Source organism: Dermacentor albipictus, chromosome 7, assembly GCF_038994185.2.
Source record: "Dermacentor albipictus isolate Rhodes 1998 colony chromosome 7, USDA_Dalb.pri_finalv2, whole genome shotgun sequence".
In the NCBI taxonomy this organism is placed as follows: domain Eukaryota; kingdom Metazoa; phylum Arthropoda; class Arachnida; order Ixodida; family Ixodidae; genus Dermacentor; species Dermacentor albipictus.
This window is the reverse complement of record NC_091827.1, coordinates 80617403-80639834: the sequence shown is the minus strand read 5'-3', so window position 1 is coordinate 80639834 and position 22432 is coordinate 80617403. Positions and strand designations below refer to the sequence as shown.

The following is a 22432-nucleotide window of genomic DNA, read 5'->3' as shown; positions in this document are numbered from 1 at the left end:
CAACCATCCTAAGTAACAGGAAATCAAGCTAGAGACAACATAAAGGAAGCTGATTATTACGCTTAGTTTAACTACAGAAATATAAAAATCAATAACTTGTCGATAACTTAGATTTAGATAACTTGTCGCAAGTGAAAGCCGATCCTATGTCATCAGCATAACACGTGCGATGCTTTTGTCAATTAAGCAGACACAGCGGGCACCCTGCGGCCCAATTCCTTGAAATAATAATTTGCATGCGTGCAGCATTAGCACCGGGAGTGTTAGCCAGCGCCGTTCCGAACCAAGACGGCGGACGTGGAACGTCCTTTCAATCGCACCCGATAAGTAGCACGTGAGCGTTGGAGCACGCAACTTGTTAATAAGCCAAGACAATTTGCCATTTGCGTGCTCCTAAGCTCTCGCTGAAGCGACTACAAGTAAACGTAGCTGACGTGTAAGATGCTCTTTTTGCTATTTCATGCAACTTGTTAAAACGAACTGCTTTCCACGTCACAAACCTGTACATGTTGTAGTTAGACTTCAATCTTCAAGGAACCTCGCCTCATGTCTCCTGCGTACTTACCATGCTGAGCGTCATCAAAGGTAGCATATAGGACGGAGGAGTGAACTTGTTTACGGCTGCAATGCTCTATAACGTGGCCATTACGCTGTCGAAGTTTGTGGTATAAGTTCCAACAAATGCATTCAGCGTTTCGCTTGAATAACAAAGTGCCGTTGCGCCTCGGGATAGTGTTTCGGCCAGGAATCCTCCAGGCACAGGGATGAGTAGGTCCGGGAGTAGGAGCGAAAAAAATAAATATTTATTTTACATGTTTACACTGGATCGAGATATAGGCGCCCACTACACGTAGGAGCTCACAGCATGCCTGAGTACCCACACATGTCATCAGCAAACGTGGGACGCAATCGCTGCACCAAAGGTGTCCGCTTTTAAAGCAGTCGCCTTGCCTAGGTTACTAGACGAGGCAATGTGTGCCTCGGCCAATCATATTCGCCGAATCGTTCCTTAAAATCTACCAATGACGTAGCACGATTCAGCCGGACTTCACCCCCCAATATTGCGCGATACGAAGCAATCACGTGACAATCGGTGAACCTGAATTGGACGCAGTTGCGATTGATGTCCTCGACGTTGTCTCTTGCATCAGATAGTGGGCTCTCCGTGACGGTCAACTTGTAGCGACCCGGCAAGCCTGGCCTTCGTAGTTGTTACCGCACTTACAGAGTTCGGGGCTCGTTGACCCGCCCGAAGTCAGCGTCGGAGCTACGTTGTCGTCTGGTTGGGCGCTGAAGAAGGGGCTGCCTAGTGGGAAGCACCCGAAGATTGCGCACTGATGATTTGGAGCGTAGCAATGCACAGAGCAATAGTAGGTAATTGTGATATCAAAATAGCAAGGTTTACTTATCTACTAAAAAAGCAAAAAACACCCCTTCAAGGCTTTCTACACTTCTTGCGGAAAAACAGCAGGAAATCAACTAGCCAGGGTCGTCGCTTCTCCGCTGCCATGCGTATCTCGAATCCTGAAACCAAGAAATTATATTTCTAATGTATCGGTGGCCACGCAATGCTTTTCCTTTCTTTTGTTCCAGTATTATTATTACGAAAATGGTGTCTTTCCAGAGAACATCTTATAAAGGAAAGAATACAACAGAACGGCAAACTTGCTGGTGTACATTTTGCCGTAGCAGTGGATCAGCTTCGGCAGCGAAGTACAGCAAAAATGTCTGAGATTTGAAAGTGATTCTTTATTTCCATTATTCGATAGCTTGCACGTCTCCTGCTTTTGCCAGAAAAGGTTAAAAAAAATGGGGCGCAGTTTCCAGTTCATGACAAAAGAAATTTGGTGATATTGAAAAAAAGAATTGCCAGCGGTAGCCAGCGCTTCTTTTAGGGAACATTATTCGTTACACACACGTGGCATGCAAAGCCTCGTGCTTGTCGAGTAATTTCTTCCCATTGGCATTGATGCACTGGAAGGATGTAATGAGCTGTTGAACATTCTGTGCACATCGAAGAGATACATCTACAAGTTTTCATTGCCAATACTGGGGCGTAGCAAATTGAGGATGAAATGCGGTAGAGAACATTTATTTAACCTCGGGCGTATTGGCTAACGTTATTCATTTGTGCAGTATATTTTAAGAATGTAGGGTTGGCTTACAGACCGTCCTTTTTTGGGTTCTTTCAGAACATTAGAGACCTTCCATTGTTGTTACCAGTTCTTCAGCTGTTGGCATAAAAGACAGTTGAGGAACTGGATATGTTAGCTTTCAGCACCTGAACATATAGAGCTAAAATTAATTTCTCGTGTTTTACCTTACAAACAACAATTGATTATGAGGCACGCCGTCGGCTGGGACCGCGCCTTAATTTTGACCATCTGGGTTTTTTGAAGGTGCCATCAATCCATGGTACACGGGCCTTTTTGCATTTCAGCCCCATTGAACACGGAACGCAGCAGCCGTGATTCGTCCGCCAGCTCTCAGGATTAGTCCCATAAAATTTAGGTATCCTTATTATATCCTTATTATAATATAATTTCTTTCAAATTTTCGTATTTCGCATATATTCTCCCCGCCTATCCGAAGGTTTCAAAGCCTGGAATGATATCTCGCGATCGTTTTTCTCGTTTCTTCGGGTAAATGCAATACACAGGTCCTAAATTAGAATATCTGCGCAAGAACTCGAGGGCACCTAAGCACTTCTGATGAGTTATGACTGCGAAAGCGTTATTGTACATTGGAATACCGCTGAGCGATCGTTAGGTTTATAAACTCCACGCGGGCAACCGAGCGTGTTGCGATGCTGGGCGAGTTTTGATGTGACCTTAACGAGGCGCAGTTAGAGTGCAGCGAGAGCTTGCGCAGACCAGGAACACGCGGATAACAAAGGCTTCCCTGTGGGAGAGCAAGGGTGGCGTGACGCCGCGGTGCTGCCCTCTCCCCACGCAAAAGCGCCGCAGCAGCTGTTACCTTGGTACAGCTGTGCAGCAGGCCCGAGCCAGCAAGCACAAGCAAGCGTCTGGAGGGCGCCTCGCGTCCCCGTGACTTGACGTCGCAGCCAATGAGAAATTTCGCTGTTTTTAGGCACCACCGGCTTTTTCACTCAATGAACCATTTGACACTTTCGCGTAAGAACTTCCTGCTAGAACTGCCAAGCTAGAAAGTCGTGCAGCAAGCTTAATCCTCAAGAAGTTCTTTGCACTGCTGCAAAGTTGCTGTCACGTAAGCAGGCAACATTTTTTTCAAAAGAGAACCACAGGAAAAATCACCGACATATTTATCAACGAAGTTTTTACATGCATTGACCTCTTTTACATGCACTCTTTTATGGTGCTTACCCGAAGCTTTGAAAGTGCAAGCGTTTCTTGATTGTGAAAAGATATGTAACGTTTAGGAAGAAGCTTATTAAAATTTTGAAATAAGGTTTTGTCAATTTTCGAAACGCACCATTAACGCTGCTAGCAGTGACATGTGCTTCAAAGAAGAGTGAAAGTCTTGTTTTAGAGAGAATACTGCCACACAGCTTTTGAATTGATTGTTTATTTCTAATAGTAATTCAACATAAGCCATGTAAAAAAAAAGAGGTATCCAGGCAGCCTTTCTCATAAACTTCTTTTTGTGTACAATTGTTGAAACAGAAAATAAAGATTGACGATGAATTCCCTGGAATAAAATAAGGCGGTAAGCTGGCGACATACAAGAAGTCTACGTTAATCCAGCAACAAAAGGTGAAGGCCGTCCATATCCAGTAGGCTACTTGGTCGGCTTTTAGGACACCCACCTCGGAGATTGAGCTCTCGTGGTCTGCCTGCATTGTCGGTGAGATCTAAATAAGCTGGTGGCCATGCGTCATGTCCGCCCATGGAGCGATCCATGCACGCTGCAAAGAATTGTGTGTAGCCACTTCTCTAGGACGTGAGGGCCTCCAGAGTGACAGCACACTCGGTCTCGGTGCACCGCTGCCGTACATAGTGAAACCGGGACAAACCACTGACAATGTCGACGGCCCACAATGTCATTATAGCACATGTTGGTTACCAATCCCTAGACTTCCCGGCCAGGAATGTTGCTAGCAGATCCACCTGGGAACGTACCATCGCATGTTTTTCAAGCGCACAGCCTGCTGAGTCGCCTCCTGGATGCTTTGTGCAGAGTGGTGAAGCTAAGTCTTGTTGCTTATGAATCAGCCCGGGAAACGGTCTCGCAACGTGAATCTGCTAAAATATTTTCATGGTGCATTTCAGTCGACTATGTTGCCCGATGTCCTGGGCAAAGTCAGCGTAAATGGTCACATGTGAAACCAGTCGACGCTGTCATGGGGGCTTCATAAATAACTTGCAACTACAATAACAGAAGTGGCGGATATGATGATTGAAATACGTTGTGGTCAGGTTGATGCTGCGTACTTATGAAGAATGCTGCAGCTCCTAAATTTGCATACATCTATACAGGAAGCAATACATGGTCCGAGGAGTACATTGTTCAGACATGAGCCTTGGCAATTGGACGAACATTATTGTAGGAGGTAGCATCTATTTACTTATTTTCACGGTACTGTAAGCCTTAGTGTCCAAATTAGGAGTGGAAGAAAAACTCAAGCGTACATACATGACGCAATATATACGCGCATTTAAAAAAAAACGCAGAAGGGATTGCCAATACTTAGACGGAAATTAATTCGTGTTATCAAATAAGACGACAAAATATATGAAAATATTATTGCGATTTTGCGGCTTCATGAAAGTGCCTCAAACACACGCTCAGGGACAAGGTTCCAATCGGAGACTGTACATGGGAAGAAACTGTTTATAAGCTGGGGATTTTGCTGCAAAGGGCTGAAGCGATTGCTTGTGAGTATGACTAAATTTTTCGTGTTGTCAGGGGTCTTAGCGTCGAAGGTGTGCATATACGGAGTCATCCAGACGGAATTCTATATAAGAATTTAAGATGGTGTAGTTTTCTGGCAATGTGCAACGTAAGTATAGCATTTGCTCTAATGAATTCAGTAGGCGAGTGCACTCTTTTGCATTGTAGAGTACTGCTCTCGTCCATACTATTGGAAGGCGTAAGTGTCTCTTTCACCATAATGCCCCATACCATCGAAACGTACTGCAACTTCTGCCAATAAGGACATTATGAAATTTTCGTTCAACTACAGCTGTAAATGGTTATGACTACCTCTTTCGAAAATTCTTTAAAAATTGGCGCTTTAGAAGTTGGCGCTTTAGAAGCAAGGAAACACCAACTTCGGAAGCTGCTGTCCCTTTTGGTTTCTTTCTTATTGACTTCGTTAAGGAATATTTGATGCGTTGCAATGTGGCTTTTATGCGCTGATCGCGTTGTTGCTTTGGGTGTGGCTTCAGTAGCAATTTCCGCAGTTGTGTTTGGCTGCAATCTGCTAGGTTAACAATTTATGGCAGATATATATAACATTTTCGCAGAATAAATGCTGGCTACATTGGGGTGCAGGAACTCTTAAGGCTCCAGCGCAGTGGCAAAAAGGGCTGGGCAATTCTGGGCAATATTTATTTTTATCATTTGGACACGTCTCTGTCTAATTTTGTGCCAGAACAGCTCACATAGAAGCGTTGCGAGAGTAAGAGCGCATCTTACTAGGTACATGAAGAAGAACATATGAATGGAGCCATAGTCCTCCTCTTCTGCGCCATCGTCCACAATTTTTGGATGCATACGCCTTCGATGTGGATAAATGAGTCCAACTTTAGGGAGGGTGCGGATTATCCAGGCGCGAAAGTACCTACAAGGGAGCGCCAGACATGTGGTTGAGATTTGCGAAATAGTGCCGCAGTTGAATAATGCTCCTCCAATAATGTTTAAGTTACGAATAAACATATAGTGCTTTAACTAACCACGATAGCCATCCTGTCTTTCCTTTTGGCATTTAGGTTATTGAAGAAACGCCCCCAATGGAGGACCGAAAATCGATGAGCATGTGGAGTGTGGCAGTACATTTTGGCAAAATAGGAATTTTCCTGTTGTCTACAAGGCTCTAAGTTGGCTCTACACGTGGTCTTAGAGATAGCTTAAATTCCACCGTCATCTAATGTTTTCACGAAGTTTTCATAGAAACCATTCTCCTTTGGCATTTGTTTTCGATCGGCGGTACAACACATCCTTTCAGATATATTCTCCTTCTGCAAGCGTCGATGTTTAGACCAGTGGACAAGACGCTCGGCTTCTTAGCATGTGCTCGTAGGTTCTAAGCTTAATATCTTTCTGTTTCGTTCATTTATTTTTATTAACGCAAAATTTTTTTATGCAGCGACAGCGTCCCGCATCAGCGACTGTATTCCTGAGTGAGTCGACAGAGAAATACCTATGCTTTTGCAAATCATGCCAGCCTCTGAGCCCATAAAGTAGAAAATAATTTCTCCCGGTAGCTACAGGAGAAGCAATAGCTCCTTGTTTTCCGATCGGACGAGTGAGTGGAAATGGTCGCCACTTTAGCCAATAGCTGTAGAAGGCCTTCATTAACGCGTGAAGCGGAGAAAACGAAACGCAGAGAGCTCTAAGAGCTACTCTTAGAAATGGAGTTACGAAAAACCCGAAGAGGTGCGACCGGCGAATGGGCTCGAGAAAGCTCCAACTCCGTTACTTGCTCAGAAAACATTAGCGTTCGAGAAATGTGGTGGAAGCAACAAGATTCGCAACAAAAGGAACGAATCCTCGGGTCTCCGCACCTGAACATCATTGTTTCGACCCGCTGAAACAAACGTCCCCCGGCGGCAGCACAGCGGCGTTATTGGGTCTCGAGGGGGTGCGTTGGCATTTTGCGCCGTTTTTGCAATGAGTCTTAAGTGCACTCTGCACAGTTGTTTGCTTGCAGCTCGAAGATGCCGAGGCGGCGCACACTTTAAGGAATTCATAACACTTCTCGCAAACAAGAACGTGGAAAGAAAGGGTAGCCGTTAGCGTACGTGTCCTTTTCGCTAGAGTAAGAAAACGATGGCTCAATTCCAAGAATGAGTTACAATAAGCGGCAGTAGCAAAACATTTGTTGCATTTTTCTGGACTTACTGCGTGCTAAAATTTGTGGCGGCTGCCCTAAAATATCGAAATGATTGTTGAAGGTTGTGGAGGAATCAGCAATAGCATTATCGATGGCCTCCACCAAAGCCAGAATTATCATAAGCGACTGAAAGTTCGAAGTTCAAAATTTCGCAAAAGGACGCATCTCGCCAGAGGCGCTCAAAATTCTAAATAATAACAATGACCGCCATCGGGGGACGACCAAAATATTTGGGTGCCCGCGCACTCCTCTCTCCCCGGCAACAAGGCGGCTCACGACGTAGCTCGAGGACTTACTCGTCGAGCAAGTGAGCTGGCCTAGCCGAGAAGGAGATGGGACCACGTGGTCAGCTACAGAGAAGTCACCGGTTACTATTGGGTGGGAGGGGCTCGGTACTCACCAGCTCACCCAAAGCTAATGAAGAAACTGATGGTAGCCTGACGCCTCCTGTAGATGCAGAGAAACAATTTTGGTGTTATTGAAACAAAAACACGCCCGACTCACTTTTTTGATCTCACGCGGGCATGAAAGATTCTAATTATAATACTGTTGGAAACACGTATTCGTGCGATACATAAAAATTATGCAAAAAACGAGCGCTCATCCCAAAATGCTTAGCCTGAAGGTGCTTGTGATGCAGCGGACAACGAGTTGAGAAAGAAAAGATGCTTTACGTGGCCCAAACCGGACTTGGTGCGGCAAATAAGTTTATCGTTTGCTTTAATGACCTTACTGAGTTTGTCCTCATCACCACTAGCGTTGCCTCTCGAATACGCACACCGTCAATCACCTCAGAACTTCTTATTGGATTCTCGCACTCTAACAATTTCGCTGACGCTTTTTTTTCACATGGATAAGCTTCAGGCGAAATACAATCATATATATATATATATATATATATATATATATATATATATATATATATATATATATATATATATATATATGAAAGCAAGCGTCACGTAGACAACCCGAAACAAACATCCACCCCACTACATGGTAAGAAAACGTGACGCTGTACAGTATGTAGAGTCCTACCAAAAATGTCCTGACCTTTCAGAAGTTCTTTTGGCTGCCATGTCAAGCTCTCGGTTCACCATGCGTTGCACAAGGTGGGTCAGGCCATCAGGAGGCTCCCGTTGAGCAGGAATGGACCGGATAACTACTAGCTATCCGCCGTTGCACAGGGCGGGACTTGGCGAGTGATGACGGGTGGAAACTTTGGGCTGGCCACTGTGGCACAGGACGGCGTCCCAACTGCAGTGGGAACCTGCCCGGGTATTGAGGTGCTCCGTCGCAACACTCTAGGGTGGCAGCGTGCCGGTCACATTGCCGGTGGGTCCGCTCTCCTGGCGATGTGGCTGCCCTGACCCGCGTGAGCGATCCACTGCCGTCTCAAAAGACCAGCTGGGGATATGTGAGCACTAGTCGTAGGACATATTACGTACTTATGAGCCACTTCTCCGAATTATCCTTGCTAGTCACGTGCCACTTCTGTGTTTTCTTCATAGGCGCTACCGATTCTTATGAAAGAGGGACCAACCGTACCTTCGTGCGAGACGAAATTAGAACGCAGGCGAGAGCTTGCGCGTTCGAGGAATGCGCGGATAACATACGCTTCGGAGAGTGAGGCTGACGTGTCGTCGGGGAGGTGCCCTCTCCACTGACGGAACACCTAGCGCGGCAGCAGGTGTTCCCGTTTGCCCGCTCTCTTCTGTCGACACGTGCACGTGACGTGGAGCCGCATCCAGCGGAAATTTAGTTGCTGTTTCTCTGCTACAGACGCCCGATGTTGTGCTTAATGGGCCACTTGATCTTTTCGCATCAAAAAGTGGCCGGCATATGTAGACCAAAAACTTCTGCTTACAGCTCACAAACGAAGACAAGAGTGCGAGCACAGCATCAGCACGAATTTATTTCAGCAGCTGATCATCAATGATACCGATTAGTTCGAGCACTAAATTCACCGGTTATGAGTGTCTATGATTGCCACTTTTTCCTAGAGATGCTCTACGGGTTTGTCGCCCGGATTTGCAAGAACGATCGCACTGTGTTTTCTAAACTGTCGGGCTTTCCCTGAGGAAGAAGTCATGATGGTGAAGCCGTGTTCAATCAGTCAACGCAGTTGGCCGTACAACGGACAGTGGGAAAAGCGCAGTGTCGAACAGCGAAGCTTGAACGTCACAACGAGGAGCGAATGCGCTACACTTGTCCGAATGTTTCCTGTGTGGATTTGCCCACGGCTCCTTAGTCGGCAAATCCCGCATGTACGGTTGCCGTCGTTGCAAGCGCTACGGACACAGCGAAAATGTGCGAGGCCAATTCTAAGGGCACTACGAATGGAGTGGACGAAAACAGGGACAACAAACTGCCTTTACACAGTGTTTGCTTGTGTGGTGAACGCTCAGGATGCTATGAAATATGTCTTCGAGTGGCAGAGAAAGATGATAACATGCAAATAGACACAGTAGCACCTGTTTCAATTGTTCCAGAAAGCCTGTAGAAGAGTTACGAGCCCAGTCTACCTTTAGAGCCCTGCCATCTGAAACTGGAAACGTACGGTGGTTTAAAGTTCAGTTTCGGGGAAACTAATAGTTCTAGTTGAACAGAAGGGTCAGCACCAGGAGCTTCCGTCCATGGTTGTTAAAACCTGTGATACTGCATACTACATTGTATAATGCAATGCAGTTTGCATTATGCATTATTAGTATGCAGTATAATGCAATACTGCCTTACCTGGCCGTGACTGGCTGGCGGCATTAATGTTGGACAGGTCTTGTACGTGCGAGGTATGCCAAGATAGTGTTGCCATGTTACTTGAAAGGTATTCGCACGTTTTCGATAAAACACTTAGTTTGATTAGGAGCTCTTCTATCAAGCTCGTGGTCAAACAAGGTAGCACTCCTGTCTTTGGCAAAGTGCGCCAAGTGCCTTTGAAATGAGAGACGGGGCAGCCTGAGAACTGGAATTTCTTGTAGAGACCGGTCTTCTCATATCACTACAAAAGAGTGAGTGGGCAATGGCCCTTGTTGTACCCAAGTCTAACAACAAAGGGAGAGTGCGTGGCGACTTGAAAGTGACAATAAATCGGTGCCTACATCCAGGTCATTATCCTCTTCCCGCGATCAATGATCTGCTTGCAACTTTTGTAGGATGAAAATACTTTACATTACTGAATCTGTCTACTGCCTATCGGCAGCTCGAAGTGCATCCTGAGGCACAGCCACTGGCAGTCGTAAACACACATCGAGGGTTGTTCAACTACACGTGACTTCCATATGGTGTTAGGAGTGCTCCCTCATTGATCCAGGCAGTCATGGAGGATATACTGAAGGTTCTTGGCCATATATTTTAAATATTTGGACGATGTATTCATTGCTTGAGCATCATGCAACGAGTGTTTGCAGAAAGTAGACAGCTTGCCATCGTGATGTGAAGAAAAGGTCGTTCGAATGAAGAAAGAAAAATGCAAGTTCTTTCAAACGACCATGTCTTATCTGGGACACGTTTTGGACTCGAGCGGTACACACCCGTCTGGTTAGAAAGTTCAAGCGATAAAGCAGGCTCCTAGCCTTAAGACTGAAGCACGGTTGCGAGCATATAATTGTTTGACCAATTTTCGTGCTAAATTTGTACCCAAAATTTCCATTAGCGTGAAGCCCTTGTACAATGCTCTGACTCATGAAAAGGGGCTCCAATGGTCGATTGATGAAAAAGGATTTTCAACAAAGCAAGACGCGGCCCATGTAAGATACTCTCTTTACGTATTATGACCCAAAGAAGGAATTGTGAGTAGATTGCAATGCATCATCATACGGTGTTGACGGCATGCATTCCCACAAAATTGGAAAAGACGAGAAGCCAATTGCTTACGCTTCGAGGGCATTGAGTAAGGCTGACAAATGTTACGCTCATATAGAAAAAGTCCTCGCTGTAGTATTTGAGCTCAAGGAGTATCGTAGTTACCTCTACGGTCGTGCGTTTATCATTTATTCCGGTCATCAGCCTTTAGAGATTCTTATGGCACACGGCAAACGCGTACTAGTGATGTCAGCAGCTAGAATGCAATGCTGGGCGTTATTGCTAGCACATTCGATTACCATTGGTTGTACCGAAAAGACAGTGCTCTTGGAAATGCTGACGCTCATTCGCGCTTGCGTTGCCAAACGAAAAAGATGCTTCCGATTCTTTTCTTTTCTGCTGTGGACTAGGTGCCATTATGTGTTGCTGATACACAGAAGGAAGGTCACCCAGATCCTGTTTTGTGACATGTACTTGGCTACACACTGATTGGCTGGCCAGCACACGTGGTAGTAGTGCTCTGTCTGCTTATTTTATTAGGCGACATGAATTGTCCATATATGGGCAATGTCTCACGTGGCGTATCCGTGTCATCAATCCTGATTGTTCAGATGGGAAAGCACTCCGCCAATTACACGAAGAACACCAAGGTAAGATGCGCATTAAAATTCTCGCTCGTAGCTATGTCCTGAGGCCGAAGTTAGCTGAACACATTTATTTCTAGTTCATCGATGTAGCACTTGCCAGGTGACACAAAATGCTTCACGAAAACTGCCATTGTGGAAACGGTGGTGGCGGGAATGTAGGTGGCAGCGAGTGCATCTGTACTTCGCCTTTACAAAGAATCAGTGGTTGTTCGTGTTAATTGATGCGCATTCAAATTGGATGGAGGTCATCTTGATGACGTAAACGGCAACCGACAGAACCATGGAAAAAGTGCGTAGTGTTTTTGCGGCATATGGACTCACGGAGGAAAATGGCAACTGATAATGGTCCACAGTTCACAGATACAGCATTCAGTAACTTCATTGGAAACAACGGCGTGCGCCATGCTAGAACACCAGCCTACCATTCGGCATTCAATGGAAGCGCTCAGCGACTTGTACAGACCGTAACGAAAGATCTGCTTCGACAACTATGTGACGAGAAGAAGGGGCGTGGGAAGAGAACCTTGCAGAATCGTTCAGATTTGTTTATTTTCAGGTACAGGAACACATCTACTGCATTTACGGTGAAGACGCGTGCAGAGTTCTTCATTTTTCGAAAGCCGTGCACTCGTCTTACTTTCCTGAAACAGAATGTAAAAGACTGCATGCATGAGCGATTTCACAAAGCAAAGAAAACGGTAGATAGAAAGCGAGAAGTTTGGTGGTTGTTCAGGCTGAATGATCCGGTTCTAATGCAACTCGTCCTCGCCCCGGTGATAGGAACTGACTCCGCGGCGTCGTAGACGTACATCGTACATGTCGGACAGGAAAGCAGGTGCGTTCATGCCGGCAACTTGCGCCCATATTAGTTGGCTGAGATCAAACCACTGCCTACTGGTATTCCTCCAACATTTAAGAAACCTAGCTCTGAATCACCTGTTTCATCCGCCGAGAATCCTTTGGAGTCTGCTAGGCTGCTACCGAAACCAGTGGAGCCTTCAGAGATCTTCATGCCTTGATACTATTTAGGACCATAACGTTGCGATACAGTCCCCGCAAAGTGGCACCGCGTTGGTTGCGGGGAAGCAAGCTCTTCGACTGCCGAACCCACGCCAGAAAGCTTTCTGATCGGTACAAACCGTAAAAAATGGAAAAAAAGAGGGAAGGAGTCTTATGTTAGCACAGATGCGTTTTCGCTTTCAGTCATGTGGCGTAGTTGTGTTGTGCCACCAGAGACACGTTCTTGGTTCGGTCATTTGCTTCGTCGCTGAGCAGTTGTGTGTGCGCGTTTCATGAGTTTGCTGGACTTCTGCTTGCTGGCATTCTTGCATAAGCAGCTGATACTGCTTTATTTGTGGTTAGTTCTTTCCGTTACGGCCTAGCTTGTTGAATTAACAGCTTGATTATCATTGCTCCGAATATGGGATTACCCTACGCGGCCACAACAGCAACTAATGAAGTTTACCGTTTAGATTAGCCGCCTGAAGGCAACCACATTCTATGAAAACTCAATTTTGTTTGATACTAGCAGTACGTTTCTGTTCTGAGATATTCATTACTCAGTTTGCAAGAACTCAGCTCATTTCTCTTTCAACATGGCAAGGCAAGATAGGAAGACAAGCGTTCTATGTGACACCGCTGACTTGGCGGCAAAGGGGAAAGTCAGTCTTGCTTTTGTGACTCGAGAGCCGTAGCGCTGCTTTTGTCAGCAGTGCGTGGTTTCAAGATGAGATAATGCCACGCAGGAGGAAGTACGTGAAATGAGGAGGCTTGTCTTTGAGTCGAAGTCACACCAATGAATGTGAAAGTAGATAAAGGAAGTCAAAGGTCTTAATGAATATCTGGGAACGGAAGCGTTCCGGCAGTATCAAACAAATTGAGGCTGCTTTGAATATAATTGTCTTGAAATCTGTCATTTTAACGCAAACCATAATCACGAGTCTGAATAGGTAATAATGTGCGTGGTAAATAATTATGTGATTATTGACGGCACACGTTGGAAAACTTGTGTAAGTCAAAGCTCATTCAATTCTGCGTAGCTAGGAAAGCCTTAGTATTCAAATTACTGACACTTTAGCTTCGAAGATACCGTCTTTTAGGACTTGGTTATCAAATCAGCTGACACTTGTTCCTAATAATAATTCAGGCATCGGGTCAGTCAGCCGGTAATTGTACGACGCGTTTTCATCAGGAGCACTCACCTGCTCAAAGTATACTACATTGCGTATGATGAACTCACTTACAGGTGCGATGTATTGGGCAGAAACTACAGGAGCAAACCTGAAGTGATCGTGCCCGAAGGCATGGATATGAAATAATTGCACCATCAAACAACAGTCCTTTTAATGTCCGGTAATGGCCGCCAAGCGAAAATTAGGAAAGTAGGCGCCATTATAGTTGAAGCCACCTCATTCAAAACAAATATACAAATTACAAGACATTCACTAGAAGAAAGGCTGGGCACCGGGAAAAATGATAGAGTTTGAATTCCGCAAAATGGTACAGTGGTGTTAATAAAGCAGAGAGCCAAACGTGAATGGATATTAAACAATGCAGAAATACTTGCTTTGCTGTACGTCTATGATGCGCGTTCAATTGACAGTCATAATTCGGAGCTCGTTCCCCTTGAGTCCGAGTACGCAAAAGCATATTACTCACAACAAGGGAGTACAACGTTCCTTTTATGGACATTTTTGGTACCATGTTTATTAAGCTATGAACAAAATATTTGAATAACTTATTTTCCTTAGAAAATCATTTATTGCAGCACTGTCTCCGAAAACAATGCGCAAATAATTCGCCTTTGCAGCCCACATACATACATACATACACACACACACACACACATACATACATACATACATACATACATACATACATACATACATACATACATACATACATACATACATACATACATGCACACATTCCTTTCTTATGTGCCTAAACCACCTCTGTCGTTACAAATATGGCACGTTGTAAAAACGATAGAATCGTATGTGGAATAGAAGTCAACCAGTGCAGCCAGAGATCTAGACGAAGTGTCTATACGAACAACTAAACCACTTAAATAGACTAATTTATAGAGGACAGTGTACCCTACTCACCTGTGAGGCTTCATCTTCAGGACTAGTGCCATGCGATTAACCAGGCTGCATCGCTCTCCTGGAACAAGGCTCCATCTTCTCGCCACAGAAATTTCATCTTCAGTGCACAATGAAAGGCCGACGTGCGACCTACTACGAGCCATCTCGTGGCACTCCAACGGCCACTTACATGGAAATGTCTTCTCGCGAATGCGAGTAAACTCATTTCCCAAAACTGCAAAGCCGTCAGTAGCGTCTACTCCTCTCCAGTAGCCGGTAATACATAGTTCTACTTTTTGCTGCTCTACAAGTTTTCTTAACGTTGCCAAGTCAGGGACTCCGGTGGAGCGAATAGGAACGCTGGAAATTGCGATTAATGCCGTCTGAACGTAATTACCGAGAAAGAAGGAGCCGAACACCCAGGACACAATACCGATAGTGCGATTTGGTGCAGCATCACCTGTGGAGCATGGTGGACTGCGCCCTAGTAGAGCTGCGATCATATAGAGCACGAGGGCATCTCTGTCATACCGACGATGCGAGAAGAACAGTTGCACGCGGATTCTTATCAACCATAGCGTGACTCTTCGGAGCGCGAGTACGATAATCAAAAACCAGGCAATAGAAACGCTTGACTCCAGGAAAGAGATGTGCACGTGGTTTACGGGCAGACTGAATATGCAGAGCTCAGCTGGTGGATAGTGTGCGTCGACAAAGAACTGCCACTCATAACCAACAAGCGCGGGAAAACCCAGAAGCGTCATATCAGCCCATTTATTTAGAACGAGCAACCGATCGTGAAACATATGGATGAGTTCTACTGATGTATTTCGAGAAGTATAGGTATCAACAATGGCTGCTCTTTCCGGAATATTTTCGACGAGTCTGTTGCTTGGTCCGGCTAGAATGATGTGATTAATCTTCTCGGTGTTTTTTCGGTCAGAGTTTAAGTGGCCAAAATGTTGCACTGCGGAAACTGTCCTGCTGCCGCAGCTACTAAAGCGATTCGTGGGGACGTTCAACCCGTTCTTAGTAATAAGCATGACTTGACAAAGATATGCTGCGAAATCTTGCACTGTTTTCTCTGGCGATGACGAATAGACGAACAGGTGAACTTGCGGGTGTTGAGCGACACTTCGAAGTCTCCGCTTGACGGCAGAATTCATGCCTGAGTACCATGGCACGAACACTAGCCGCTCTCTTGCTTCCAAAGTCAATGTGTCTCCCGGTGACCTAGAATGTTTGAGTCTGAACGCCCTATCAAAATTTCTCAAACTACCTTCAACCACCTTGACCGGAACCGGCCATTTGTGTGCGGACGAGCTCAATTTCGTGAGCACGCTGCAAGTGTAGATAAGGATTTGCAAACCTCCAGATGCGTTGGATGCTGCGAGCGTTGAGACAACGTGGCCATTAAGTGAAGCAGCTGGCGTTTGGATATGACGAGGGCGATCAGACATGCACGAAAAACCACCCGGTCTATGTACAACATCCGTGCAAGGCGAAGGCTTCTGATGTTATTTATTTCCATGTTTTCATTCACGTCGATGTTTAACCTCTGCGCAAGGATGTTACCTGCGATGTAAAGAAGGACAGCAAAGTGGTTAGGTCTTGGGTTTTGTCACGCTTGACCTAAACAAATTGGTTAGGCTTGAGTTTTCAGCTTGAGTATGAGAAGAAGTTTGAAAGTTGAACAGGAGCGTAAGTTTTTGGGAAGCCACTAGTATGAATTAAATCAAAGACATTGAAAATTGTTTAACTATTAGTATACGCATGAGATGAGTGTAGCTGCCTGCAGAGTGGGTTAAACCACTTATGAGAATATCGAACGGAAAGAGAAAATATAATAAATACATACCTTTGCACAAAGACCCACAAAAAGTAAGCGTTAATTATTCGGAATACTACAGGAAAAACGCTGAAAATTTCTTATGTTATCGTGTAACATGACACAGTTGGAATATGTCCATGTCGGCTGTGTACCTTTAGGGATAACTCATATAACACGAATAGGGAATGCCTTCTAGAAATGGAGCTACCAAATGCCGAAAGGACGGCCAAAGGCCAAAAACTTCGAACAGCTTGCATGTCGACAAGCATTGGGGCTTTCCAAATTATGTTGCCAACGGAATAATTTTAAACGAAGGAAAACGAACAATCTGCGATCCACACGCGAGCAAAATCAATGAGGGGCTGGAAAGAAACCTCGAGACGTTCCTGGAAACATAGCGAAACAGAGAAAAGCCATCGCCACTTACGCGGCCGATTTTGACGCATTTGACTGCTGAGTCTCTTTGGGGTGCCTACAAATCCCAACACCAAAGTAGTGTGCATTAATGTATCGGTAGACAGCTTAGAAACAGTTACGTGCGAAAATGAAAGAGAGGAACGACAGTTTACGTCATCTCTGCCATCTCAAAACACATCACTACAATTTTACCCAAGGTGAGAACACTTAAAATTATGCGGATTGAATTATGCGCTTCGTCATATAAGGGAAGCGAAACTTTTCCTAAATGGGTAATGAAATGCTATAAATTTGCTCATTTTATTCTCGCGCCTCTGGCGTAAGGCAAATTGGTGCGCACGCATATGTGCTCTCACGCACACATGCTACGCAGTGTGACAACCGTTACATTGGCTTGTATTTCCTCATTTCTTCTCATTTAGTGTAAATGTACTGGCCGTTTCTTGGCCGATTCTCCTTTGCGGGTGTTTGCCGTATTACAGAACGCATATTCATCCTTACAATGCGGTGATGTGAAAGAGATGCTTGTAGTTGGGAAGATGTATGCCCCACGCTTTTTGGTCAATGCCCCATTGTGCGTATGTACTCTGGTATGAAAAGTATCATCATAATCAACATGCGGCCACGCTCCTTAGCCGATCCCTCGTTGTGGGCATACGACGTTGTATAGGTATCATGATGATCATCAAGAAAAGCGGCGATCATCTCATGGAGTTAGTTGGTGCTATCATGAGAAAGTATACCTGCTATTGCGGTCCTATGTTTAGACAGAGGCTCTCAACGGCTTTTTCCAATTCCAGCCACGTTGCCCACATTTCAGTGGGGAGCTGCCCCTGCCGCAGTGTTTCACGTGCTGACCACCAGAGGCACCACCTTCTCATCCTTCCGCTCATTCTCGAAGGCGGAAGGTTTCAAGCATGGTGCGCCAATTCATTTCACTGGCTTCGTGTTTCAGTCGTAAGCTGAAGGATTACTTCGGATATTGCATCACGAGAGGCACGGTTAAAGGCTCCAGATACTCATAAGTGGTAGTAATTACGTGTGTGAATTAGGAAAGGCTGTAAATATAATTGATGTATTGTACCATTGCGGTGAACTTGGAATGACCCACATAAAATACCGGAAACGCCGAGATGTATTCCTGAGGAGGCACAGAGAAAAACGGCAATAGCTTATTTTTTAATTTTCCCTAAAATCAATCGAACTAGAAAGTAAATAATAACACCGAAACGTTGAAAGAATATTTTCGACATGCTTGTATGCATGGTGTTTCTACGCAGACGAAATAATATTTAAATGTAGCCGATTTGAAATAAAAGGACCGCTCTTTCGGAAAAATGGCGTCAGTGGTGTTGACCACGGGTTGACGGGTGATACGTGGTAATGAGTCACTAATTAACAAAAGCGCATTATGAAAATTTAAACTTCTAGTTTCAGCGGGCTCATCGTATTTAGGAAATTTAGGGGAGCTCTCCGCACAAGTCGTATCGCATATCATCTTTTGGATCTGGAAAAATTAGGTTGATCCCAGAACTGTGACACTGCAAATTACGGCTGTAAGAGCGCGCACAAACGAAACTTGGATGCTACAATGAGTGCAAAGCAGCACCGCTCCAGGTAACGTGCTTTTTTAGCGGCGGGCAGACAGCAGCTGCGGGCTCCTCGTCCGCCTGGTTCAGTGCCTCTTTAAAAATGTCGTCTCACTAATATTTTAAAAAGCATGTGTACATTGCACAAAGCTAAGCAATCTAAATATTCTCAGTTGCGGCATAAGCAACACCGCGCAGCTCGTATGTTTAGAAATGGGACATGCGAAGCGAAAGGATGTTCTTGTAATAGAACACTTCTGTCATTACTTATAGAAAATTATAGGAGGTATTAGAACATTATGGGTAGTTCAAACGACAGCACAGTATCATTCGTGAATACGAAAGACGGACAACCACAATGCCAATTTCTGAATGCGAAAGACGCACAACCACACTTTGGTTTTTAAATGACAGTGTGGTTGCCCGGCTTTCGTATTCACAAACTCGTTTTGTATTAAACGAATTCTTCGCCATGTCATTTTCTCATTGGTTATATATTGATCACCTTGAGTATTGTACAATGAATTACCCCCATTGGCACATATGTCCATAGATTCTCTTGCTGTGTTGCACTTAACTAAAACTTGGAATTGTCTTCCGCATGCGCAACTGACAGTGGTAACTGCAATTATTTGAAGAACATTGAAATGAACAGTTCCAGAATATTAAGAGAAGTTTTTTCAAAGTGCATGGCTTCTGGCCAGTTACCCGGCGACTGGAATGTGGGCAAGGTGGGCAGTGTCCGTCCGTGTCCAACGCCCTTCTTTTTTGCGTACGCGCCCTTGAGTATTCGCTGGTACCCCTTTTATCAAGGTGAACCCTTGTTCAAAAATGGTGACGCTCAATTTTCTTTCATCTATACGCCAATATCACCTACTAGTGTACCCTGCATGCTCTTATAAAATATTATCTACTCAAGTTTAGGCAACTTACTCGAGACTAATGAATTTTTGCAGCTAAACAGCATGGGTTTTGTAAATCAGTTTTAAGTGATCTGAAACTAATTTGTATTTAAGCATAACTGTGAGTCGGCCTGGTTGGAACAGATTCATTTTTCGAAAAACGTGCTCGTCCTTGTGTTGCTCCTTTTCTTTGTCCCTGTTTGTTTTGCGCACAAAATGTTTCTGAAAACTAATTTGTTTTAATAATTGAAGTCCTTGCTGCTCTTTACAATGGTTGTTTTATCGATTGCGTGTTCGTAAACATTCAGAACGCATTTGATCTTGTCTATCACCCAGTACTGTTCAAAGTTGTTGAAATGAAATATTTATTCTAGTAATAATGCTTAGACTGGAAACTTTCTTTTTATGAGAGCACTTTGTTACAGTTAACGATTTTGATTCCCCTTCATATCCAGCTATTTAGTTTGTGCCGCAAGGTTGTCCTTACGTGCTATTCCATTTTTAATCTATAATAATGACGGCACAAATGTAGTTCTAATATCTGTTAGGCTACGTGTGGATGACTGCGTTAATTTATCACGTAATATGTACTGATCCTGATTATGCAGCACTTCAGTCGGACCTTAACGCTATCACTAACTGGTGCAAAGCATGGCTACTGCGTTGGAACACTAAAAAGTGTAAAGTAATGACAATTTCCCGAAAATCAAGCACTTGTAACCCTCCTCTCCACTTGATGGTTCTGTGCTAGACGAAGTAACTTCTTATAAGTATCTAGGAGTTCAAATAACTTCTAGTCTTTCTTGCCAAAATTATCTTAATTACGTTATTAGTAATGGTGATTGCAGGCTGGGCTTTTTACGCCACAACTATTCAAAGGTGCTTTCCTCTCTAAGTAAAACACTATGTAAAACACTTGTAAGTTCAAAGCTCGAATATGCGTTGTCCTGTCCGTTTCGTCTTACTTGTGCTCGCGTCCGTACTTACTGGAACCCCTTATACGTTCAATATGCATGTGCTTTGTGGTGTCCTACTGTATAATTTCTTATAGAATAATTAGAATGGGTGCAAAATTGTAGGTTGTGGTTAATTTTCTCAACTAATTTCCACAATTTCCAGTGTATCATCGATGCAACTCACTTTTCAGCTTCCCGACCTCCCTTTGCGCAGCAAAATTTCGTGTCTATCAACCTTCCGTGACATTTTTCGTAATACACATCTGAAAATTGAAGTTCTTAGTGAGCCAACTTGTTTGTCATGTCGTACTGACCACCTCCACAACGTTGATGGCTTCTTTTGTTGCACTAATTTGCATTTTGATTCATTTATCCAGAAGACAGCGAAAGAATGTAATCACTTACCCGCCACCGTTGTCACCCTTCTCAAAGTCCCACCGTTAAAATATGCCGCTGAAGATCACTGCATGGACTAACCGCTTATCACATGTACTTTATTTTTCTCTCACCCCTCCCTTCTCTAACATTGTTGGTTTTAAAAGTATCGAAACAAATTATTATATAACAGAAATAAAAGAACAGATCTTTTAAATAACTATGCAGTAAGTTAAAAGCAGCATTTGTTATAGATAAATACACAAGAAGCGAGTTCCTCACATGCACTCAGTTTCGGTGCTGCTTGGAACGTGCTGTCGGTAAAAGGCATTGCTGAGCCAGCAGATGCTGGTTGAAGATTGCAAGATCCCATGTACAGTATACGCAATGTGCTAGCTAATTTCCGCCAGGCTTTCAAAATCCGGTGAAGCACACTAGGAGGACGCGGCCCGGTCAACGTTGTTGGCTACTTTACGTAAGATGTAACAGTCTACTTTCGCTTAGTAATCGTCTCAACAATCGTCTCAGTAAGGGATGAGATTTCACAACCTAAGCGGCGAGTAATAATTTTAAAGCAAAGCGCTCAATCCGGAAGTTGTAGAGCGTTTTAGAAAGCACACATTGCGGGTGCTTCCACCTTCCGTCTTGTTGGATTCATTTTGTCTTTGTCCTAAAAAAAAAACTCGAAATATATCAAAAGACGAACATCACGCTTGACATACCCGCCTGCGTACCGCAAGTGCAGTCAGTGCCTTGAGACGTTTCGCGTGTGTGCGAAAAGCGAATTTAGCACTGCATGCACGCTGCTGCTTAAAAATAAGTGACAGAGTGGAGATGGAGCCGTTGTCCGCGCAATTTATGCAAGTGGCGAGTTTCCCTCGTGGTTGTTCTCGATAGCGATGAGTGAAGCAGGAAGCTCTTTAGGCTAAATGCGCCCTTCGTTCATAGGTCACACGTTTGAGAGCTCTGCTATCGCGGCGCGCATACATGCACGTCTCGTGCTTTATTTTTTTACATAATTCAGGGACTCTCTTGAGGACGCTGGAACAAAACATGACGTCACAAGCAGGAAGTTGGAAGTTGCTGAATTAGATGCTTCCTGGAACATTTCCCAGCGTACTCATTCCGAGTTTGGCTCTAAAGTTATTACTTGGAAATTTGGTCAATTCACGTCGAATATTGCACAATTGTATTTCTGTATTTCTGTTAACACAAACTGTTTTCTCGCTCAATAGGATAGTCAACAGCATTCGTTTGGTGGCGTCCTCCTATAGAGCTTCAGCGTACCTTTAAGCTTTAGCTCAATATAGCTGGAACATGCTTTTAGGACACTATCCTTCAATCCTTGTAAGGAAATACCTTGGGAGCGATTATTTCAAATATTCAACCACGATTTAAAGGGAGATACACGTCAAACTTTACGAATGTGGGCTGATCATGTGTTTCCTTTAGATATATGAAAATGGATGCTATTTTAAACTTGATGCAGAGACAAAATTCCGACCAGCTGCGCGACGTTGCAAGTTATTGTATTTTTTGACAAATACATGTTGTTTCTACCTTGGTATGCACGAAGAAATCGCGAAATTTATCACGTAATAATGGTAATGTCGCTTTCACTGTCCAATCGCGATGTTTAAACACAATGTTGTACTCAGATTTGCAGTATACCACTGTATAACAAGGGACTTGAAGACCTTTTATACCCCCTACTGTCTTCAGGCGTCAGGATGGCTAAAGACGGGTCGACATGATAGCCGACTTTGAACTTATAGTCATGAAAGCGCATAAA

The 22432-nt window shown here is 44.3% G+C and overlaps 1 long non-coding RNA gene across 2 annotated transcripts; it reads right to left on the bottom strand.

Annotated features, from left to right (window-relative positions):
* Window positions 1-781: 781 nt before the first annotated feature.
* LOC135898970 (uncharacterized) lies at window positions 782-8687 on the bottom strand. 2 transcript variants are annotated; one of them, XR_011507444.1, is made up of 4 exons: window positions 8090-8687; window positions 7437-7483; window positions 5620-5764; window positions 782-1524 (listed from the first exon to the last, which is right to left on the bottom strand). It is a non-coding gene; the product is annotated as an uncharacterized lncRNA (long non-coding RNA). The 2 variants fall into 2 exon arrangements; XR_011507443.1 differs by lacking the exon at window positions 5620-5764.
* Window positions 8688-22432: the final 13745 nt, after the last annotated feature.